The following is a 24563-nucleotide window of genomic DNA, read 5'->3' on the forward strand; positions in this document are numbered from 1 at the left end:
ACCAAGTTGTGACAGTCTTGCCTTATATCTTATTTTATTCCCTCGAAAATGAAGAAATTAATAATGCCACTGAACCAAGCTAAATGATTCATATGATATTTCAAGATATTGGTGAAACGCCACAAGCAATATATCAAGTGACTGTCGACAGATTTAGCCCATGCTATCAGCATCTATACATGTAGGAATGCATGCACATCAAATCAATGTATGGAGAAACATTTATCATTCCTACAGATGAATCTGCCGCTTGCCATTAACAACTGAATTAGATTAAACCCATTATAGACATGGCTTTGATGCCCAGGTCAACCAGGGTACACTACCTGAGAGCTGACAGATATATGCTAACAAAAATAATGTCTTAAATCCTTAAACAGATATCTTGTCCTTAATAACAGTAAAGGTTTGATTGAAATAAAGATACCCAAAACTTTGCCTTTATTTATCATTTCACAGAGAGGGAGGGAGGGAGGGAGGAGGGAGGGAGGGAGAGGGAGAGAGAGAGAGAGAGAGAGAGAGAGAGAGAGAGAGAGAGAGAGAGAGAGAGAGAGAGAGAGAGAGAGAGAGAGAGAGAGAGAGATGCACACACATGACAGGGCGTTAATTTCCTGATTTGTTATGACCAACAAAGGTTAAACAAACATAATAAAATTATTAAATCTTATTAAAGTGTTTTCTTGCAATTCTTATTCAAACATTTTATATTTTTAAGAATACTGTAACACAGATTATTGTTTTGCTGAGCTTCCTAGACCATTCAGAATTTTACTAGACTTGGGCTCCAGTCATGCAACTGAAGTTGCAGATTGATGATATATGTAGGGATAAGTCATAGGATCAGTTATAATTTGTCATACCGGTACCCACATATCAAATCTCAATTCTATTTTTCTTTATGCCTTTTGTAATCCTGATGTGCACTGTAAAGTATGAAATTATATCGTCCATTCTAAGATGCTTCAGTGATGGATCAAAGGCACCGACAGTACTTTATCAGACGATAATGTGCACTTTTTGCATTACGTCACAATGTAAGCGACGTCACGATGCATGTCAGTTGTCATTGCCTCGTACAGCCTCCTACAGTACACTACTCCATTGCATCCCGTTTCTTGGTTTGCAGTTGCTTTTCACAGATAATTTCACTGGTGGATTCATTACGTTTATGTTTTCCGACGGTTAAAATGTCTCAATTCGACTCACAAGTTTTCAGCGACACAGTGACGTTCGCAATGTTTACATTCCCACAATGCAATCGTGGAATGTCACTTGACTACTCAGCTTCATCTGGATGTACTGATCTAAACTTACGTTAGTAGTAGAAATGTGACGTTCATATTGCCTCATATGGTTTACGTTAATCACAGATGTAATTATAATAATTTAGAGAAGAGAAGATATTTAATTCGAACGTAAACCATCATCAAACAGTTTAACATTTGTGTTTTCTGGTAATGTTCATCTTAACGTAGGGGGGTAGAAGCGCGCCAGTTAGCCCTGTGTGAGGATTCTTAATTCAGGTCACCGACACCGTCGTTTGTTCTCTGCCTTAGATTAATCATAATTATCCTTAGAAGTATTAAATTTGGCATCTCAGAAAAGAAATACAGTTCGCTCTACCACCATGAAAAGAATACTTTCGCCATGAACTATTATAGTTAAAGCAGGAGGATGCTTGCATCATCTTTAAACTGTTTTATTACTGTGCTTTATTACACTATACATGGTGGTAGAGAGAACTGTATTTCTTAAGTAACTTTGTGGCATGAGTCACGGGCAGTATGGTCATCTGTGTCCATTCTTGCTGTAAAGGTGGACGACCCAGCAGGATCGGACAGTGAAAACTATGCTCCCCTGTTGTGCCAGTGAGATTGTCATACGTGGGGAATTGTTTCGTGACAAACAAGGACAAGAGTGTGACACATTCCATCCACCAGCCCAATCTTCAAGTGAGCTGTTTACTGCAATAAATGTTGACCTTTGCTCCACATAAAACCCAAACACTTCTCCTAGTCTCATATACATGCATATCAGGATCTATATATCCCTCCTTGATTTCCCTTAGATGGTCCACCATACACACAGCAGGCACACATAAAGGTACATCAGATTCCATATAAAGTGTGTAGCTCATAGCACCGAAGATCTAGATTTAATTCCTCATACGAATAAGACTTGTGGGTATTTTGGTGTCCCCTGCTATGTTTGTTTGTTGTTTAATGCTGCCTCAGCAATATTCAAGCTTTATGGTGGCAGTCTGTAAATAATCAAGTCTGGACCAGACAATCTAGTGATTGACACCATGAGCATCGGTCTACGTAATTGTGAGTGAGTGACACCAGAAATGGGCATTACACATTGTGGGGAATCAAACCCAGGTCTTCAGTGTTATGAGCGAACGCTTTAACCACTAGGCTACCCCATCACCCCTCTATGAAATCTACGTAACTGGGATACGATGACAGCATGGGCAGCAAATAATCTTCGCTTTACCTGTAGTTTGTTGTACAGGTATGACGACTCAGGTAAGATAAGCACCATGATCGGATATGGGTGTGCAGGTATCATGAGTTTCTATCATTTGTTTATTTTTGAATGCACCACTCAGTAATGTTCAAGCTTAGTGATGACAGCCTGGAAATATTCATATTGAACCAGACAAACCAGTGATTGATATAATGAGCACGTTCCACGTCATCAGGGTATAATGTGCCACAATGATTGACACCATGAGCATCGGTCTACGTAATTGTGAGTGAGTGACACCAGAAATGGGCATTACACATTGTGGGGAATCAAACCCAGGTCTTCAGCGTGATGAGCGAACGCTTTAACCACTAGGCTACCCAATGACCCCTCTATGAAATCTACGTAATTGGGATACGATGACAAGCTTCAACCAAGACAGCGAAACCTAACCATCCCATTAGTCACCTCTTACGACAAGCATGACTTGCTGAAGACCAGTTCTAACTTGGATCTTCACGGATTCCCCTGCTATGATGCAGCTGGAATATTTGGAACAGTCTGAGGCTTCTCATCAGTTGCCTAATTTGGTGAAAAATTTGGACATTGTGTGTCACAACTTAATGAAGCCAATTGATTCCTACCTAACTAGTCTATGCAAATTACAGATACAGAGCCCAATATTTGATCAAACCTAACACATAAATGTCAGATTCTTATTGCTGAGACACATTCCAGTATTTTAATCTACCCAACCAACACACTTTTGCATGATGCCATCCACACTTTTGTCTTATATTGGATTAATGTAAAACAAAATAATCATGTAAATGAATGCCTTACTATGGTTTTGACTCTTTAAGACTGGGACCAAAGCATGAACGCCCTCATACAATTATAGGAGTGCAGTAAGATAGATGTGTTGTCTATGGACCCTCTTTGGTATGTTATGTTCTGATCTATACTAGTGCAAACTAAGATTATATTCATGTGTTGAATTTAATTGAGAATGATTTAATTAACCCCTTCAGATTTTCTTTTTCAAAATTGCATTCCTACCGAGGAACACATCTGAGCTAAAATAACATAGTGGATCTGAACTTTTATTTAATTGCTCATCTGAAAACTGTTTGACGCAGGAAAACAATATATTTCTCAGTGAGCATTCTGCTAGGACATGTAAAATGAATAAAACTGAAATCCCAACATCACTAAACTAGGGCATCTTGACTTTTCCCTCTCAGTTTCAAACACGGCATTACAGCTGAAAGATGGCTGTCGACAACATGAAATATACCATACTTTACACCAAGTCAGCATGCAAACACCCACAAAAAAACAATACCAGAACCATTCTTCAACCCTCGGCATAGAGAGCAGCAACAGTCACGGCCTAGTTGGATCTCGGATATTACACGTCTATAAATCACTGTGTACATTAACCAATACCTTCCTTGCCATTGTAAGCCCACCTTCATTCAATAACACAGGAGTCGGTGTGTAATTAACGTGTGTAATTAGCGTGGCCAGCATCATGTTTATTTCATTGCACAACGTCTATTACACACATACTACTGGAGCACTGGGATCAATACATCGTCAATTTCTACCTGACGGCTCTGGGACTGAGCAGCATGGGCAGCAAATAGTTCTCGTTTTACCTGTAGTTTGTTGTACAGGTATGACGACTCGGGTAAGATAAGCATCATGAATGGATGTTGGCATGCAGGTATCATGATTTCTATCATTTGTTTATTTTTGAATGCACCACTCAGTAATGTTCAAACTTAGTGATGACAGCCAGGAAATACTCTGTATTGAACCAGACAAACCAGTGATTGATATAATGAGCACTGTCCATGTCATCAGGGTATAATGTGCCACAATCATGAAATTCACCGTACCATGAGCCTGTTCCACAAAGAAATATTAGTACTAACTGCATTAGTCAGTGTTAAAGCATAGGAATGATAACAGGACTTCTTAGTACTAAGCTAACTTTGTGCAACTGGTCCCGGATCCATTTAATCACCTCTTGAAACATGCATGAGTTACTGTGGACCAGTCCTAACTCTGGTCCCCATGGGGTTTTGATCAAGTCTAATAACTGAATAATTAAACTGCCATTAGGGAGTATTAGAGGATCCTTCAAATCTACTGGTATATATGCAGAATCATGGTTCAGGAAATACAGTGAGTGAGTGAGTGAGTGAGTGAGGAGTGAGTGAGTGAGGAGTGAGTGAGTGAGTGAGTGAGTGAGTGAGTGAGTGAGTGAGTGAGTGAGTGAGTGAGTGAGTGAGTGAGTGAGTGAGTGAGTGAGTGAGTGAGTGAGTGGAGGAGGAGTGAGTGAGTGAGTGAGGTGAGTGAGTGGTGAGTGAGTGAGGAGTGAGTGAGTGAGTGAGTGAGTGAGTGAGTGAGTGAGTGAGTGAGTGAGTGAGTGAGTGAGGAGTGAGTGAGTGAGTGAGTGAGTGAGTGAGTGAGTGAGTGAGTGAGTGAGTGAGTGAGTGAGTGAGTGAGTGAGTGAGTGAGTGAGTGAGTGAGTGAGTGAGTGAGTGAGTGAGTGAGTGAGTGAGTGAGTGAGTGAGTGACCAAGCAAGATAGCAAGTTAATGCGACATTTTACCCACACCAAAAATCAAAGCCAAACATATCAGATCAAACCAACATACGAACCACACACAGTCACCCACTACCCTCCATTATCAGTGCAGGGCAATAATGACTCTGAATTGCTCTTCGCCAGGATCCAGGAAGACATATTCACCTCCAATAAACCATGAATTCCTGACCATAAATTCAACTTGATTAAATTGGCTATGAATAATCAGTAAAACACATTCATTGGGTTATGAAATTATACCATAGTTATAGCCGCCACCCCAGCAGCTATAAGGTTTTATTAACCTGTCAATAAAACAAACAATGCCTTGGTGATATTAGGCGAACAGTTGCTCAATTAGACTCAGGTTAAGTGATTTATTTACATGTCTCCTGGAAAAAAGTCTTTATCGCCGAGGCATCCACCATCACATTACAAGAAATGTGGTTCAGGGTAGACCATTAACGGTCATCACGATTCCATTATTTTCATGGGTCAATAAAATCTCACATTATCATAGAAAACTTTGTATCCACAGGACAAGCGACTGAATACATTAGCTCAAACTCTGACTGACCATTTGGCCTGTTAAAAGACTATTTTCAAACTTTATGACATGTAGCAAAGTCTGAAAACAATAACGCCTAGTCCATCATGTCGTACATCAAGAACACTTGCTCCTCATTGGTCGGCTAATATAGGGATACAAGCAAGTTGACCTAGAAACCTACTGTCGCTGAAATCTCAAAGGGACACAAGTAAATATTACTTGAGACGTTTTTCGGCCCTTCAGTCTCAAAAATTTTCAAAGTATAGTTATACACCTTTTTTAGCAATATTCCAGCAATATGACAGCCAGGGGACACCAGAAATGGGCTGCACACATTGTGCCCATGTGGGGAATCGAACCCTGGTCTTCAGCGTGACTAGCAGATGCTTTAACCTTTAGGCTACCCCAACCGCCCACCAAAGGGATACAAATAAGGTGTACTTGACAACTATTCTGTCTCTCAGTCCTCAAAGTTCATGTGAACTGTACCAAATGTAGCCGCCATAAAATTCCCAAATCCATGTGGACCTTCTTGAACCACGGACCTTCTGATCCCACAGACCTTCTGAAGGTAGGCCTTCGGCCCACACGGACCTTCTGATGACCAAAGGTTTACCTTCCGACGCCAGCAAGCTGACAAGGTAAGGATGTAATCTGTGGATGACTGCACACCCTACTACACAAACACTGGCAGTAAGTAATGGCTTTTTGGTGTACATCTTGAGCAGCAGCACCAGCCATGTCTACCAGCCTGATTGCATGTCATCAGCAGCAAGAAATGTGACACAGTGACCTTGATTCCCAGATGGATGGATTGATGTGTATCTCACGATCTTCATCCAGATGAAGCTGAGTAGTCAAGCGACATTAAATACGATTGCATTGTGGGAATGTAAAACATTGCCACATTTCTACTACTAACGTTACCAGATGAAGCTGAAAACATTGTGAGTCGGAATTGACACACTTAACCTGAAAACTTGTCATAAAACATAAACGTAATGTTTCCGCCAGTGATGTTAGCTGCGTGAAGCAACTGCAAACCAAGAACCAAGAAACGGGATGCAACGGAGTAGTTTACTGTAGGAGGCCGCACAGAGGCGATGACAACTGACATGCATCGTGACGTCGCTTACATTGTGACGTAATGTAAAATGGTTCGATTATGAGGGGGCACACTAGAATGGCGCAGTGATGGGATAACATCATTCAATTGTTACGTCATCAAAAAACAATACCTTTATTGTCTCATAATGTTATATTTTTCGATTGTTCTAACCGCTAGGCATCTTAGAATAGGGATAATCTGCAAGAGCTTGTAACCCCTAGGTTACTCGATCAAAATACAGTCTGGACATTAAAAAACGTATTCCATTGAGATGTAATTATAGTCCACCCCAACATTACATCTACTGAAACTTATACCACAAGTACAGGGCTAGTTGCTCTAATGTTTCTAGCACAGACAGAACACAAATTTTATTCAGTGTATCGATACAAATATAATACATTTACAAATGGTTCCTGTTGTTTCTGTGGTAGCTGCTGCAAGTCCGAAGCACAATTCTGGAAGACCCGTGAAGGTCCGGGTTAGAATATTGATCTTCAGTAACCCATGCTTGTCGTAAGAGACAACTAACGGAGTCGGGTGGTCAGGCTCGCTGACTTGGTTGACACATGTCATCGTATCCCAATTGTGTAGATCGATGCTCATGCTGTTGATCACTGGATTGTCTGGTCCTGATTCGATTATTTACACACCGCCACCATATAGCTGGAATATTGCTGAGTGCAGCGTAAAACTAAACTCACTCACTCACTCCCAAGTCTGGAAGGTTAGGGCAAGAACAGTCCCTAGAAAGGGCTTGATTTAAGGAAGTGAAACCTAGTTGCACCTGGTGCAACCTTAGGTAATAACCTTGCCACACCAGACAAAAACAGGTTGCACCTGCTGCTCAATATAGAATTATAGATTATATAATATTTAGTATTAATGATTCTGAATGTCATTATAGATAAATGATTCTGGTCAGAGAAGATCATTTTATATTACTTCATAAAATCTCATGCAATGAACAGGAACAATCATTCATTCACTGTAGTCATCATAGTCACTGCTTCAAGCTAGATGGGGTGGTGGGGTAGCCTAGTGGTTAAAGCGTTGGTTTGTCTCGCCAAAGACTCGGGTTCAATTCCCCACATGGGTACAATGTGTGAAGCCAATTTCTGGTGTCCCAATTGCTGTGATATTGCTAGAATATGGCTTAAAGCGGAGTAAAACCCGACTCACTCACTCACTACTCATTGATAACCCATAAATCATGAGTCCCAAGAAGTTGTACAAGACACACAGCCATGCTGAACACAGGCACACATGCCTGCACGCGACGCACTGCCCAATGACTGCCAACAACTGGTTAGCAATCCATACACTACAACCTGCAGTGGTGGTTCCAATATTTTCACTCCCAGCAATTTGTCATTACTAACATGTCGGCATTTGTACCGGCATGGCAGGGGCAAGATAAAACTTGATGAAGTGTGTTGACTCTCCTCTCCATGATCCTGCCTACAGATGGCGTACCTCTCCAGACGGAGAGCAAAACCTCTTATTTTCCTAATAATGGTGGCAATCCATCAATCATCTAGGAGGCGACTAACAGCGAGGTCTGGAAGCTTTTACGTCACTGATCAAGCAATATTACGGGTCTCTGACTGCTCTCCTTTGGAATTATGGTTGATTTTTCTCTCTGTCAAGAATATTATCCTTCCTATAAATATTGCCTCACTTGCGTCATGAAAGAATTACTGAAGTCATGCTGATATTGTTGTGCATGATATATTGTCATTTGAAGTGGGGTTTTGATGAAAAAAAATATCATCATCATCATCATCATCATCATCATTTTGCTGTGAGATATATCTTATCCAATGATAATAATCTTTTTCTTGATAAATTGAACCGATTGAAAAGCAAGAAATATGCATGAAAAGGAAAGTATTTTTTAAATTTGTCAGGGTTGACTTGAGATTTATTTTAAACAGAATTTCCTGAAAAGAAAGTTTCATACAAATACACTCACAAAGATCTATCAATACTGCACATATATTTTAATGTTAATTTTTAAAAGTGTAGATGTTCACTCCTAAAACAATCATATTTACTAATGGCATCAATGGAGAAGAAAAGCAAAACATTTCCCTTCAGTAACAAACTACACAGAAAACGAGGTGATATATTCATGATATGGTCATATTGATATACATAGCACATTTCCCTTATTCTCGAATAAGAATACAATAAAACACCATTGTTTCAAAGCTGAAGGGGCATACATTAATATTCATTTATTATCCAAGGTTTGATACAAAATGATGAGTATTACACTGGGACTTTTACTTCATGACAAAAGTTCAACAGATCAAAGTTCGACAAAGGTGCTAAAATTAATAGATCTTACCTCATACGCCCAGAAGCAATTTCCTGTCTAGTCAGACTCACTCTCTCATCGATGTGAAACTCGATGACTATTTCCCCTCAATATATGTACCCTTCAAATAACACTTGATTCCCACCACCCCTACTCTTGACTCAGCCAGGTCAGCTAGCGGTCATTCTAGTCCTGACCACTCTCACACAACACATGACAAATAGACAGAAAACAAGATTAAATTACCTATTGTCAGACCAGGTAGGAGTGTAACTGTTTACAGTTGTACGTAACGTTTGTGATTGAGGTAAACACAACACAGTCTTTATAGCAACACCTGATTCATGCTGAGGAATAAATTCAGCTCATTAGGATGGAAAATGGCGTGACTCAGTTATTTCACGGTCCAGAGGTGTTAATCACTGGCGTTAAAAACAATCACATTACACGTATTGTTTGTCAGGACTTCAAACTGCTATATCACGCTAATATGAAATGTTTTTTTCAAACAACAAAATCTGGTGTGAGGAAATCTGGAAAGTGTGAGAAAGGAATTCTTTAAGTATACAAACCAAACACCTGACACATGTATATCCACCTGCTGGAATTGTTCGTGTAATGTTTTCTGCATATAATATCATTCACATTTTTAACCCTTTAAAATTTGATGCAAAGGGATTTGTCCACATTAACCTCATATATTATAAGGAACATTAATGAAATGGATTTTTTTCTGTTCACAGCTAAAACATCAAAGGAAATCTTACACCTTTCATAAGCTAAAATCAATGCACTTTTAACTTGAAAACAGTGTAAGAATCTAGATGGATATGTCACTCTGTGCAATAAACAAGAAGTTATATGTTTTGTCATAGGTGGATTCGTGTGTGTGTGTGTGTGTGTGTGTGTGTGTGTGTGTGTGTGTGTGTGTGTGCGCACCCCTGCACCCTTTTGTCCAGAAAGTTTATTAAATGACCATTAAAACTCTCGTCAAAACGGGTGAAAATGAAGTGTGAACCCCCCTTTCGCAAGAGTGTGCAACCCCCTTTTCTCAAAAAGCTGTATCCGCTCCTGTTTGTTACAGCCTCTGAACTTCCCTCATTCAATCCGTATTCATTCACTTTACTCAGTCAATCACTCCATCTCATTCACTCACTTCAACTATCCCTCAATCTCTCACTCCATAACTCACTCCCCTGCTCTCCTACCACCCTGACCTAGCTGTACCAGATCCTGTAACCTTGACCGGTAAGATCTCATCAAAAACCAAGTACTAAAGCACAACACAAAAAATAATTGATTTTGAATCAAGCATTATTGATAAAACATAAATCTCCACTGAAACAGCTATTGTATCCACATCATTACATATACAACATTGATTTATTAATGCTCAGTGAAATAAACAACTCAATACTGCTTGATCATAAACATAAACAAACAACGAACTTGAAAATATATTCATAAATCAACCTATTCAAATCTTGATAAACCAATATTTGACAAATACATTACCTAAACAAATATATGAATCATAGCATGTCATTATCGGGATTCACAAGTAATTGAAAATACAATATTTATTCTTAAGGCGTGTTAACCATTAGTGATAACGTTGTGCAATCAAGGGAGATAATCCACAAGTAACTGTACATTTGCTCCGACATGATATCAACAAAAATGGGTGTCATTCTCTGATTAGTTGTCCATGGAGACAAATAGCGGCATGATTTATGTCAGATTTTAACATGGAGCACTTATAGAAGTCTACTGTCTGGTCAGTAAGGGTGAAGGTCAGTTATATTGTTCAGGAAGTGAGTGGGTGCAGATTGAACAGTGTCGCAGGAATAATCTCTATCATTCCTTAGGCTACCACAAATGATTAACTACATAATCAGGGCATTTCAAATGATTCTATGTTGCAAATCACTATGGCAACCTTTCATCAATAGTAAAAAATGTAGATAGTGCTGTGTTTGGGTGAGTGTATGAGAGAGTGTGGCTTGTAAGCTGCCTCAACCAATGTTCCAGCTATGTTACTGGACAACAGAATATTAGATTTACACATTGTACACCTTTGAAGATGTTTTACCAAAAATTTAAAGAGGAACAAGTTTAAATCAAAATGTGGTGAAACAGGGATTTATCTTGTGATCTAGGATTCACTGGAAGTCAAACTGGGAACAAATAATATTTTGTACAACTATTGTGATAATTTAAAACTCTTAGTCAATAATTTTAGGGGTATTTTAAGATTAAACAGTAATACTGTACTCAATACAATAATGTAAGAGGGGCCGTGTGGTAGCCTAGTGGTTAAAGCGTTGGCTCGTCACGCCGAAGGCCCGGGTTCGAATCCCCACATGGGTACATTGTGTGAAGCCCATTTCTGGTGTCCCCCGCCGTGATGTTGCTGGAATATTGCTAAAAGCGGTGTAAAACTAAACTCAGTCAGTCAGTCAATAATGTAAGACTCTGCTTCATTGTTTGCCCTCTGATCTGATTATTATAATTATTATTATTATTATTATTATTATTATTATTATTATCTGTGGAAACAAGTCACCTGGACAAAGCTTTAGCATTAATGATAACTATTATATGAAAAAGGAAATTTTTAGTTTCAATTTGAAAATATTTAATGACATTTGCATCTGAGGTCACCATAATTCCTATACTTTAACACAAACTTACAATCAGTGCTAAGATGGTTCAGAGGAAGGGACCCAGAGCTAGATTATAAACCCCAGTGATATGTCTTAGTATATCAGGTCATCATCATGGTACAGTGACAATGCTTTTGTATCACACACTAATTACAGTGTCTAGACCAACAGAATAAAACAGATATAGATTGTGGGGCATGATTTAAGATGTTCATCCCAGAGTGAGTGAGTGCATGTTGTTTTATGCTGCTTTCAGCAACATTTCACCTGGGACCATAAAATAATGATAATATAGTTTTTAACATTCTCTGATTCCATCAATATATTACAGTGGGGGGTACCAGAAACAGGTTTGACACATTGTACCCATGTGGGAAATCCTGCCTTCTTCATGATGAAGTAATGTTTTAAATCACAAATCACTAACTGTCCATCATCCTAGACATCACCTGATACCGAACCTCGGTCTGTGATCTGTGGTCGTCAATTTCACAATAGTGGACAACTAGCATCAGATTTAGCTTCCACGTCAGCTTGACACACCCTAATATATTACATAAATAGAGAATACTAAACCAATGTACCGTGTAGTACCATATTTATGAAAAGAGTGAATGGTTTGGTATCTATCGAGCGAAAGCAAGTAAGATACCAATACCATTCAAGAGTTTCATAAATATGGTATTACACGGGACATAGTTTAGTATTTTATTTATTACTCACCCAACATTAGCAAAATAATATCGAGCAAAGTACTTCTTTCCTAAGTATTCAACGAGTGTGATGACTCTCAGCTTTCTGCGAGTCAAGCAAGGTATAATATTATTGTGACAGAGGTAATAGCATTGTGACATAATAACTATAAAGCACTTTGACGTCATATGTACGGCATCACACGATGTTATTACATGTGTAATAACATTGTAAAATTATTAAACAGTGATATCTTCAACGGGTGAGTAATGAGACTCAGTATATTACATTAGACTCAGTATATCACATGAGACTCAGTATATTACATTAGACTCAGTATATTACATTAGACTCAGTATATTACATGAGGCTCAGTATATTACATTAGACTCAATATACTCAGTATATTACATTAGACTCAGTATATTACATTAGACTCAGTATATTACATTAGACTCAGTATATTACATGAGGCTCAGTATATTACATTAGACTCAATATACTCAGTATATTACATTAGACTCAGTATATTACATTAGACTCAGTATATTACATTAGACTCAGTATATTACATGAGGCTCAGTATATTACATTAGACTCAGTATATTACATTAGACTCAGTATATTACATGAGGCTCAATATATTACATAAGACTCAGAGTAACATTAAAACATATTTTATGAACTGATAGACAGATATTTTATAATCCTACATATTTATTTGTTTTATTCAAAGATCATCATGACAGTACACACATTGATTTGAAATTTAGTAATCATAAGTATAAACTAACGTACCCGCAGAAGCCGCTCCAGCAAGTCAACACACATGCTTTTCCATATTAAATCACACCATCCAACTGTACATAACAACCAAACAGATGTATGCATGTTCCTCAGATCGCAAATACTAATCACAATATCGTGCACAAATTGAATGAGAGAGCAAACAAACCCTCCCAACAATCTGTCCACTACCATCAAATATCAGCTTGTAAACGAGGCACCTGTTATGAGATGACAATAACCCTGTAAACCTCACTAAACACCACTATAGAAGTTTTTACTATATCAATCATCCCTGTGAATATAGCGACTTGAAGGTGGTGAATAACAGTGAATAACCAGTGAATTGTGCCTCAACAAATGAGCTTGTGGAATATCAACTGCTTCAATTCATGCTTAAGAAGGCTGCACAGGTGCCATAGAATTAATTATGACGATATGAGGCGATTCACACAAATATATTCAAATGTGTAAAGTGTAGCATAGAAAGGATATTGTTAGTTCTTATAAAGACGTCATGCAGTTGGCAGTATGTGCATAAGGTTTGATTTTATGGGCTAGAAAAACAGCTCTCTTATACAATATTTACTTATCTTGCTAGATATTGGCTTTCTATATACTGATCGATCATATCAAACATGTTGAAACAGTCAAACCATACATATTCACAATAATGCTAAAGATGGTAATACAAGCTAGATAAACACCTACACCCAATAAAGTTTTGGTAGACACCTATACGTGTACCTTATACGGGTATGATAAACACCAATACAGTTTGGTGTGAGTGAGTGAGTATGGTTTTACGTCACTTTTAACAATATTCCAGCAATATCACGGCAGGGGACACCAGAAATAAGCTTCACACATTGAACCTATCTGGGGAATCGAACGTGGGACTTCGGCATGACGAGCGAACGCTTTAACCACTAGGCTACCCCCACCGCCCAATACAGGTCGGAAGGACACCTATACCCAATATAAGTTGCATAGACACCTATACTCAATACAGGGTGGATAGATACCTATACGCAATACAGGTTGGAAGGACACATATACCCAATATAAGTTGGATAGACACATATACTCAATACAGGGTGGATAGACACCTATACTCAATACAGGGTGGATAGACACCTATACCCAATACAAATTGGATAGACACCTATATTTAATACAGGTTGGATAGACACCTATTCTCAAAACAAGTTGGATAGACACCTATTCTCAATACAAGTTGGATAGACACCTATACCCAATACAAGTTGGATAGACGCCTATACCCAATACAGGTTGGATAGACACCTATATTTAATACTGGTTGAAGACACCTATTCTCAATACAGGTTGGATAGACACCTATATTTAATACAGGTTGGATAGACACCTATTCTCAATACAGTTTGTATACACACCTATACCTATTGCAATTTGTATAGACACCTATACTCAGGACAGTTTGCATAGACACCTATTCTAAGTACAGTTTGCATAGACACCTACTCAATACAGTTTGCATAGACACCTATACTTAGTACAGTTTGCATAGACACCTATACTCAATACAGTTTGCGTAGACATCTATACTCAATACAGTTTGCATAGACACCTATACTCAGTACAGTTTGCATAGACACCTATACTCAATACAGGTTGGATAAACACCTATACTGAATGCAGTTTAAATGGACACCTATAGCAAATAGTTTGGGTAGACACCTATACCATACAGTTTAGATAGACACCTATACTCAATGGACACTGTTCCATGTGGCAACCAGAGTGCTATGATTGTTGTAATTCTGTGTCAAAGCACAGGAGTTGCGATCACCTCCACTCTAATATCACTTTGTTGAACTGGGCTTCAGTGAGGGGAAAATCCAATAACACACTATCAATTTATTCACTGAATGAAGGGTACCCCTGAAAACTTTGCAAGTTAAACAATGCACCTGTTTGTTTACCAAAATGCCTCATTGTTGATTAAACAGTTTGTAAGTCATCATGTCGCCTTCAATAGAATAGTCTAACTGACACTTGACGTTCAAAGTAATGAAATGGAGTGCAGACAGTGCAAGGACCTGCTTCTGTTCAAATTATTTTAATCCTCAACATGTTTTTCAGTGGAAGGATCACTGGGCAGGAAAATTATAGTGATAATAAATTGTCAGGAGTTAGATAACTATCATTAATATTGTATAAGTCTAAATTATTTTTCTTAATTAATTCTCTGTTTATAACAAAATGAAAAGAAGTTTGCATCAGTTTCCCTTGATAATATATTGTATTGAGAATCATCACAAACTATCTAGTCTGTTATTGATATATTTTAGGCTACAACATGCATTTTTTAAAATGAAACTAATTAATGTATGACTATGTCAATATTGAATTTAAAGTCACTGCCCATAACATACAGTCAATAACTGCAACTATCTGTACATTCTTTATCTAATACTGAAAGAATCTCTCTTATATTAGTTTTTAACATATCAATAAAAAGTTTATTTGCAACTGGTTTACAGACTTTATAAGGGCATACAATAAATTGGGACATGTTCAGCATGAGAAAGATTTAACTGCAAGACAATAGGTTTATTGACATGATACCCTTAATATGCAGAGCACACAAAGCTTTTCATATTCATGAAACAATTTGTAAGAAAGTCTTTTTCATATTTCATTAGCCCACCCACCAACATCAGCCAAAGACACAAAGGCAGTCAGGTCTTAAAAATATAAACTCTTCGAGAATATATATTTCAGTAATTATAGTTATGCAACATTCAGAAAACAAAAAGGTCCAACTTACCTTTGCGGAGGATCAAAGTAAATCAAAGTAATCTGTACTACAAAGGTATTGACGAAGAAGGCTTCAACGTCTTTAGGTCTGCAAACACAAATGTAACTAGCCACTTAGCCAGTGACCCCAAATCTATTGTATACACTTACAATTATTGACAGTGTTTCCAAGTCCTCTAAGCACATAAAGTGACTGAACACTTTAAGGGGCTCTCCTATTAATGTACTCACCCCTCCCTGTGTATACATAAACTCAGGCAACGTAAAACGTGGTGTACAACAGGGTACACTCCTAAGTCCTAGGCTTTCTTTAACAACTGCATCTAATCTTATATCTTACTCTTCACAAATATGAAAACAGTATACAAAGTGTTGTTGTTGATAACAGTGGTGGTTTTGACAAAAGATTCGAATCCGACCTTTATCGACTCGCATTTATTGACTTCCTATGACCCTCATTATCACTATTGATTCTTAGGAAAGTAACCGGACAATGCTCACGTGGAAACTGAATCCGGCAGGCACATTGTTCCCCAACAAACATATCATTCCATGTCACCAGTATTCGTCTATTTATTTCAGCCAGTCTAAATGCCCACAGTGCAACCAGTTAGGCACGCACAAACACTGAAATTTATCACCCTGATTCCTGGGTTTCTCCTACGTCACTGATGTGAACTTTCCGCTGAGATGGTAATCCATGATATGGAAATAATATCAAAAGATTGCAATGTACTCGTTCTGTACTTCGTGACTGCCCAGGATTAGAATTCAGACCTTGTCTTAGCAGTCTAATGAGAGTTTCATTCATGAGACTGACATAACAGATAAAAGTAATTTCCGGATACTTGTAATAAATGTCAAATACTGTTTTTACACACAAGTTCCTATATCTTCAGCGGGTGAAATTATGTGAAGCCTTTATTTGATTATTTTTGTTCATATGTATGAATAGCCTAAAATACTTATCTTCTCAAATAATAGTAATACGATGTAATCACATGAAAGTTGTGACTCCATTTCAAGCATCATCAATACCTACTGTTCAGGTATAACTGTCGTATATTTCACAGATGACTGAGATGAACAGCAACAATTTTAAATAAAAAACCAGACTGCATAAGTCATAAAAGTTTTAAATAACTTAACATGAAATGGGTAGGTTTATCATTAAAAAAATCATATTTTTCCTTAAGTTTAAACAGATTTTAAATGTGTTATTTCTTTCACCTAACCCTTTTGATGCCTTCAGCATCATGGTGTGTATTGAACAATGTACCAAATCATATCTGTGAAATAGGAATTGGAATAGCTTCTGAATCATAAGTATTTCTTCATAGATCTGTTCATATAACAATTAGTACATATAACAATTAGTACACTGGTAGATATCCAGTGTGAATAAAAATCATATTATTAGACCATCAACAAAGAGTAGACAAACCAACCAGTTCTTTTACAATTCATGACATTAAGTCGTTTCACCAGAGACAGCTGACAGTATCATATTTCACCGCAAGGGTATCAAGTATCATATTTCAGAAATGATTGCCAGGAACATGCAATGTACCTCTACATGATAGGCCCTGGCTTATCGAACTCAACACACAGGCATGGCTGATTACAGCGTATGACTGAAGTTTACTACTGGAGCAGAAAATAGAACATTTCAAAAACGACATCTTGATTCTGCAGATAAAATGTGCCAAAAGTAGTATACTCTTGACAGAAAGCAATTTCACACTGAGGTGAAAAGATAACTTTGCGTTTCCTTCGCACATAGACCCCACTTGGAGCTGCTATCTGGCTCAATCATGCTGTCACAACAATTAATGTGACTATCATAAAGGCAAGCTTTCAAGGCATCTACGCTGGAATTTCTATGGAAATAATGGTTCTTTTTCACCTAAAACTTTAAAATTCAGGATTTCTTTTGTGTGCCATGCTTAGAGGTCTGACATTATAAAGAGAACAAATATCTTACATCAAACAACACAAGCAATCAGAGAGTTCAAACTCATGAAATGTTAAATTTTAACTTGGTGACCTTTCCTTGGTGACCTACCTATCAACATTGCTGTTGGAATGAAAAATGTTATGCATAACTTTTCATTCTATTTTCTGATCACAATCATAATTTTCAAAAGTTCACATTTATTTTAAATACATAAGACTTAGTAAAATGTTAAGACTGATCTGGATTACTGAATCATTTGTACTACTGTATTCTCAATTGAAATTTGTTTTGTTTTGTATGTTTGCTTGGTTACTTTATTACATGCATCAGTTGCTGCAAACTGACAGCAGTCAGCATGCTCATTATAGAGTGTTTCACATCAGGGTTGTTTAAGGGGTGGTGGGGTAGCTTAGTGGTTAAAGCGTTGGCTCGTGACGCCGAAGACCCGGGTTCGATTCCCCACATGGGCACAATGTGTTAAGCCCATTTTTGGTGTCCCCCGCCGTGATATTGCTGGAATATTGCTAAAAGCGGCGTAAAACTAAGCTCAGTCAGTCAGTCAAGGTTGTTTAAGGTTCAGGGTTGTTAAAGGTTCACGGTTGATTGAAGGTTCATTAGGGGCAGTGGGGTAGCCTAGTGGTTAAAAGCGTTCACTCGTCATGCCGAGGACCTGGGTTTGATTCCCCACATGTATACATGGAAGGAATATTGCTAACAGTGGTGTAAAACCAAACTCACTGACTCACTCACAAAAGTTCATTACGTCAAAAGACATCAGTATTGGAGAAAGTGAAGATGATGTAGAGATATTTTGGTGTTGAAGACAGCATATCTATTTTCATTTTGCAAAATATATCCAAGGATAGTCAATGAACAAGAAAAATCTAAAACATGAACAGGCATGTCAACATATATCTGTTGTTTACTTTAGTATCTACATATATCATATGACAAACAAGTCATGAAGAACTAATTTGACTGATTAAATATTGAAATTTGAAAAATCACCATCTAATGCAGCTCAGAAATCCACAACTCTAATATGAGCCCCTCCTTGATCAATAATACTCCCACAGAGTGACTTTTTTACATTTCATTACCCTTTCAAGGGGAAAGGAGGAAGAAAGATTACATTGATTTTTGTATTATTGTATGTCAGTTATGAATCTGAATGAATATTCAGGAACTGATCACCTGGCTATGTCACCTGTAAACAATTTTGATCAATGAGTTACAGTTGCTTTTTACATGGTATGTATAATGAATTATAGCCATGTTTGAAGTAGGATAATGAATGCAAATGTTATTCATGCTGAGAGGTTTCATCGAACAGAATTCCAAATAACAGGAAGCAGATGGAGTTTTGTTGTTTTCCTTTATTGTTTTAAAAAGTCTTCTGCATCCCAAGACTGTGAACATAAACAAGTGATACTTCTTATGTTTGAGCCGAAGACCCGGGTTCGAATCCCCACATGGGTACAATGTGTGAAGCCCATTTCTGGTGTCCCCTGCCGTGATGTAGCTGGAATATTGCTAAAAGCGGGGTAAAACCAAACTCAGTCAGTCAGTCAGTCTTATGTTTGATTAAGGTCATGTTGTTTACAGAATGAGTTTCCTAGATTCGACCAATCATTGCCCAATATCACCTGGAAACATGTCTTTGATGCCTCTGTATCAGTGTGTATCTCAGATGATAATCATAACTTATAGAGTCAGTACCAAAAAGAGCATTAGATGTGTTGGAAAAATGGTCCAAATCTTTCCCAAATCTTAGGCCAGACTGCTGCAAACATAATTTTCAATATAAAGTTAAAAACAAGATGACTATAGTCCTGCTTGATGTATCGATGAGTTAAGAAAATGTTGGCATCAATTCAGATTAAACTAGACAATCAGTGGAGTTCAATATCAGGGAAAACAATCCTTTCTGTGTACTCACAAAAATCTTCCAAAGAAAACGTCGGTCAGCCATTTTTACAACAGTCCGGAAGTACACGACACTACATATGACGTCATAAGACATATGACGTCATGCACAGCGGGGGCAATGGGCCTATGACGCTGAACAATGCTTTTCTCCTTTCAGCAAAACGTCACTCGTTATCTCGGATAAAGTTGGCTGTTCCCGGGTCCTTTTGCGAGTCGTCAGCTTGCGATATGCTCTCATGTTTCGCCTTAGCTGCACTTGGATGAGCTTGCTCATCTGAGAAAGATGTACAGTCCATACTGCATGCGATCAAAAATTTCCCGACCATCATCTCTCACATCCGACAAGGCGACATTTATTGGAGTTATCTGCCCTTTGTCATTCGTTTATTTGATCATAGTTCATATAAATAAACTCGTATTCCAGCCAAGTCTTGACTAATTTGATCATAATGGCAAGAAATATATGCAACGGTTTCATAATCGTTGATTATACATGAACTGTATAATATAACATGTACGCGGTGTATCATTTGATACTGCTTAGAAACCAAACACAATATCAAAACACGGAGGCCACTGAATTATGACAGGTAACATGCGAAGGTATTAAGTAACAATGCCATTTCTGTGAATGTCACGAGAAGCTACTATGAGAATAGTCGGTGGCCTAATAATGAAAATATTAACAAGAAATACGTCGCGTTTTGTCATACACTCTTGAAATACAAAGTATCGTTTCTTGAATGGATATTATCACACTCAACCCGTGAAGATCCGGGTTAGAACTGATATTCAGTAACCCATGTTTGTCGTAACAGGCGACGAACGGGATCGGGTGGTCAGGCTCGCTGACTTGGTTGACACATGTCATCATATCCCAATTTCGTAGAACGATGCTCATGCTGTTGACCACTGGATTGTCTAGTCCAGACTCGATTATTTACAACTATAGCTAGAATATTGCTGAGGGTGGCGTTAAACAACAAACCAAACAAACAAACCTAGTGTCACACGCGTATGGTGGTAAATAATTTAGTCTTGACCAGTGATCAATAAACTGAGGGGTACGAGAATACACACTCGTCAACAATCGTGACATTCCGGCTCAGCAGGCCGCCAAGAACCAGCATGGGCTACTGGGGACTTTCTCACAGCCAGAATCAAGGATGTAAGTAATTCAGGTTATGTTACATCCATGGAATTGTGAAACTTTGAAGGAACAAGATAGCTGATAAGATTTCTTCTGTGTATGAATGTGATTATTTTCTTAAAACTTATTGTTGTCAATAAGAGACGTCATTAAAATAAGTCTCTACTTCCCTGTCAAATCAACAAAATGAGAGTCGACCTGAATAACTGATTTTACATAATGTTCGAACAGAACGGCTTCAATCACGCATTGCATGATATTAGAAGTCAAAAGCGACTTGTCGAAATTTCAAGTAGCTTGATCTCTATCATATTTGCGTAACTTTTAGGAAATAAAGACAAACACGAGATAATTCTCACGAGTGGTTCACGTAGAGTGCACAGTTTACAGATCGTTAAACTGAGAAAGGCGGTTACCCTTTGGTTATCTTTGAGCCGAGTGTCGTTAGCTATGGATTAAAAAACTCGGGTTTCTGGTACAGTGTGCTAAAACCACTCTTCACGTCTCCGCCATATATGGCGAACATTACGACACTGGCTCAAAAAAGTGTGTGAGTTTAGTTTTACGCCGCTTTTAGCAATATTCCAGCAATATCACGGAACGCCAGACACCAGAAATGGGCTGCACACATTGTAACCATGTGAGGAATCGAACCTGGGTCTTCGGCGTGACCGGCGAACGCTTTAACCACTTAGCTACCCTACTGCCCGACAAAGCAAAGAGTACACTCATGTTTGATGGAGTCTTAAAGATAACAACATAGAAGAAACGGGTATTCGGGAAATGTATTTAACACGGTAATTATAGTTGTATTTTGCACATGAAGTTTTACAATGTTTTGCTGATTTCGGTAACGCTTGTTATCGTTTGGTCAAGATCAAGTTCAAAGTGTATACTAACATTTGACCGGCAGTTTAAAATGTTCACTCACTTATTCATCATCGTGAGATGGAAATGTGATAATAATTAATGTCCTACTTCGTCACTGAGTGTTTAATAATGTTTTGACTGACATAACCGGATGCCGATTGCAATACATTTACAGTCTTCAATGTACCGGGGTAGCTGTAGTTTTTAAACATGTTCTATAAGTGAATTATTTGGCTGCCATGGTTAACGTTTCACACTCATGCATTGCATAGTGCTGTTTAGCTTTCCACACGTGAAGGTCCGGATTAGAATGAACCTTCAGTAACCCATGCCTGTCGTAAGAGGCGACTAACGGGATCGGTTGGTCAGTCTCTGGTCAACCCGTGAAGATCCGGGTTAGAACTGATCTTCAGTAACGTTTACCCATGCTTGTCGTAAGAGGTGACTATCCCAATTGCGTAGATCGATGCTCATGCTGTTGATCCCTGGATTGTCTGGTCCAGACTCGGTTCTTTACAGACCGCTGACATATAGCTGGAATATTGCTGAGTGCGGTGTAAAACTAAACTCACTCACTCACTTTACCCTGGTCCGGCTTGAGGTGAAGTGAATTGGGGCTTAACAGGGATACCCCTCCCCGACACGTTCGAGGCGACCAGTCGATGTTTTGTCTCGTAATTCTGTGCTCCAACAAGTCTCATCTTTAAAATTCTTTACGTATGACGAGTATCGAACCACGACCCTGTCGCCCCCTGGGTAGTCTAGATTGAGGCGGCCAGGAGATACTGTGTTGTGTTGTGTTAAAATGTGGGATGGTGTGAAGGATAAAACATTGATCTTTCTGTACAAGAAGGTCATCGGAGGGCATAACGCTGATTTGAAACTGCAAGTTTCATAAACCGGTGCTAACTTTCGGCTAGTGCTGTGATCCAGTTACAAAAACATTTTTCAATAAATCATCTTCTTCCATATCAAGCACTTTATTTTGTCTTTGTATCCGAGTGATATACAAAGCTGTAACGTAAAACATTTTTGTCACATTTAATATGTGCTTTATTTTGTTATTTCTTGAAAAGCAGTCTTGTAATTTATATGTGGTGTAAAATACAGGTGATTGTATGACATTGTACGACCGCTTCAGTTCATTTGTCACCTTTATCCAAAAGGCGGTCGGTCTGGGATTAGGGGATAGTTTACGTGAACATCAACGTACTGTTAAGGAAATCGGTGCCGCAGTACTGTCATATCACATTCAATGCAGTGAAGTCGGGTTTAACCTCAGGCTTACCATTATTGCACGTTTAGTATGTTGCCTTCACTGGTCCCAAACAAAGCCAACTTTGATGTGCTAGCTCATTTGTACCGTACTTTATCGGGGATACCTCACTAAGACACAATATTTCGACTTCTCGACAACCGGTTACGTATCCACTCAGTGCAGGACGCCGGAGAGTGAAGCTGGTTGATTTTAGGAACGTTTCAAGATGAGTGGGACTTATCTACCGTGATTTTGAACTTGACAGAAAATAGTCCCGAAGAGAAATTCAGACAATATGTAATATGTGCCTGTAAATATTGTAATTCCACACTGAAATGTGCAAAAGCTATCCTAGTTTGGTGGACATTTGGTTGAATCTTATATATAAATGAAGCATGTTCTCATGTGGCCTATGACGAAACATTTGGCCACTTGAGTTATCGAATCCGCTTCAGTTGTGTAGTGGTTAGAGCATCCGCCCGGAGAGCGGAATGTCTCGGGTTCGATCCCGACCGCGTCATACCAAAAGACGTTAATATATGGTACTTGATGGTCCCTGCCTGGCGTTCGGCATTAATGGGTACAAGGACTGGTCGACTCGGAGTCAGTATAATGTGTCTGAGTGGGGTATTCATGCTTCACTGCGGCATGGTATCTCAGTGGGCTAGCACTATAAAACCAGCTTAAGTCTGGGCTAGTACAAGCAGCCGCACATACACATACACACGCATGCACGTCGTCATATGAGCGAAATATTCTCAAGCACGACGTTAAACCCAATTTCACCTCACCTCATCTGATTTGTGGCTTCCGTGGGAAGTTTGGATCTTTCTGGGACTCACAACCTACTACATACGCTTTCCTGGCCGTTTAACAGATCTAACCAGATCCCTCCACTGCCCCACAGATACTTCTTGCCTCACCTGGGGTCAAGAGTTATACAGAATGCATGTGACGAATCCGTAAAGCTTGTGAATAAAGAGTTGACCAATCCAAGTCACGACTTACAAACAATGACAGCAGGTCTGATTTTGTCAGGGACAAAGCATTAGGCTTTTTTAACAGGGGAACAGTGGACTTTCTTCCAAGTTAGATGAAGTGGTCCAAGCCCTTTCCCATATAAACATAACTGACGTTATAATCATGATTTTGCAAATTTTAAATGACTTTCTGAATTCTTTCTTCTTGTTCCCTAATGAAGAAAAAATAAAAGCTGAATGAACTTGAACTTAAACAAACCTACTGTAATTGTTTGAAACTTGTAAGTGTGATTGGTGAGTGAATGTGTTGTGGGGTCTTGTGTTGTTGTTGTTTTGTGCTTTGTTAGAAAAAAACATCCTGTTTTTCTGTTCTCAAAGTTCTCTTGCAAAAGGCCCTAGAGTCCCTTGGCTTTATTGCCTTTTA

General features: G+C 38.5%; 1 protein-coding gene across 4 annotated transcripts in view; it reads right to left on the reverse strand.

The window, feature by feature from the left end:
* LOC124266177 (putative methyltransferase NSUN7) overlaps positions 1 to 20219 on the reverse strand; it is a 67963-nt gene extending 47744 nt beyond the window's left edge. For 3 of the 4 annotated variants that reach the window (XR_006895739.1, XR_006895720.1, XR_006895683.1), the window contains exon 1: positions 19892 to 20219. The gene's annotated coding sequence lies outside the window, so the exon portion shown is untranslated. Of the gene's footprint in view, positions 1 to 3814; positions 3901 to 19891 lie in introns of those variants that run through there. The other variant, XM_046701047.1, reaches the window with a different exon arrangement.
* Positions 20220 to 24563: the final 4344 nt, after the last annotated feature.

This window comes from Haliotis rubra, unplaced genomic scaffold, assembly GCF_003918875.1.
Source record: "Haliotis rubra isolate DU_JTF1 unplaced genomic scaffold, ASM391887v1 Scf1, whole genome shotgun sequence".
Lineage (NCBI taxonomy): Eukaryota > Metazoa > Mollusca > Gastropoda > Lepetellida > Haliotidae > Haliotis > Haliotis rubra.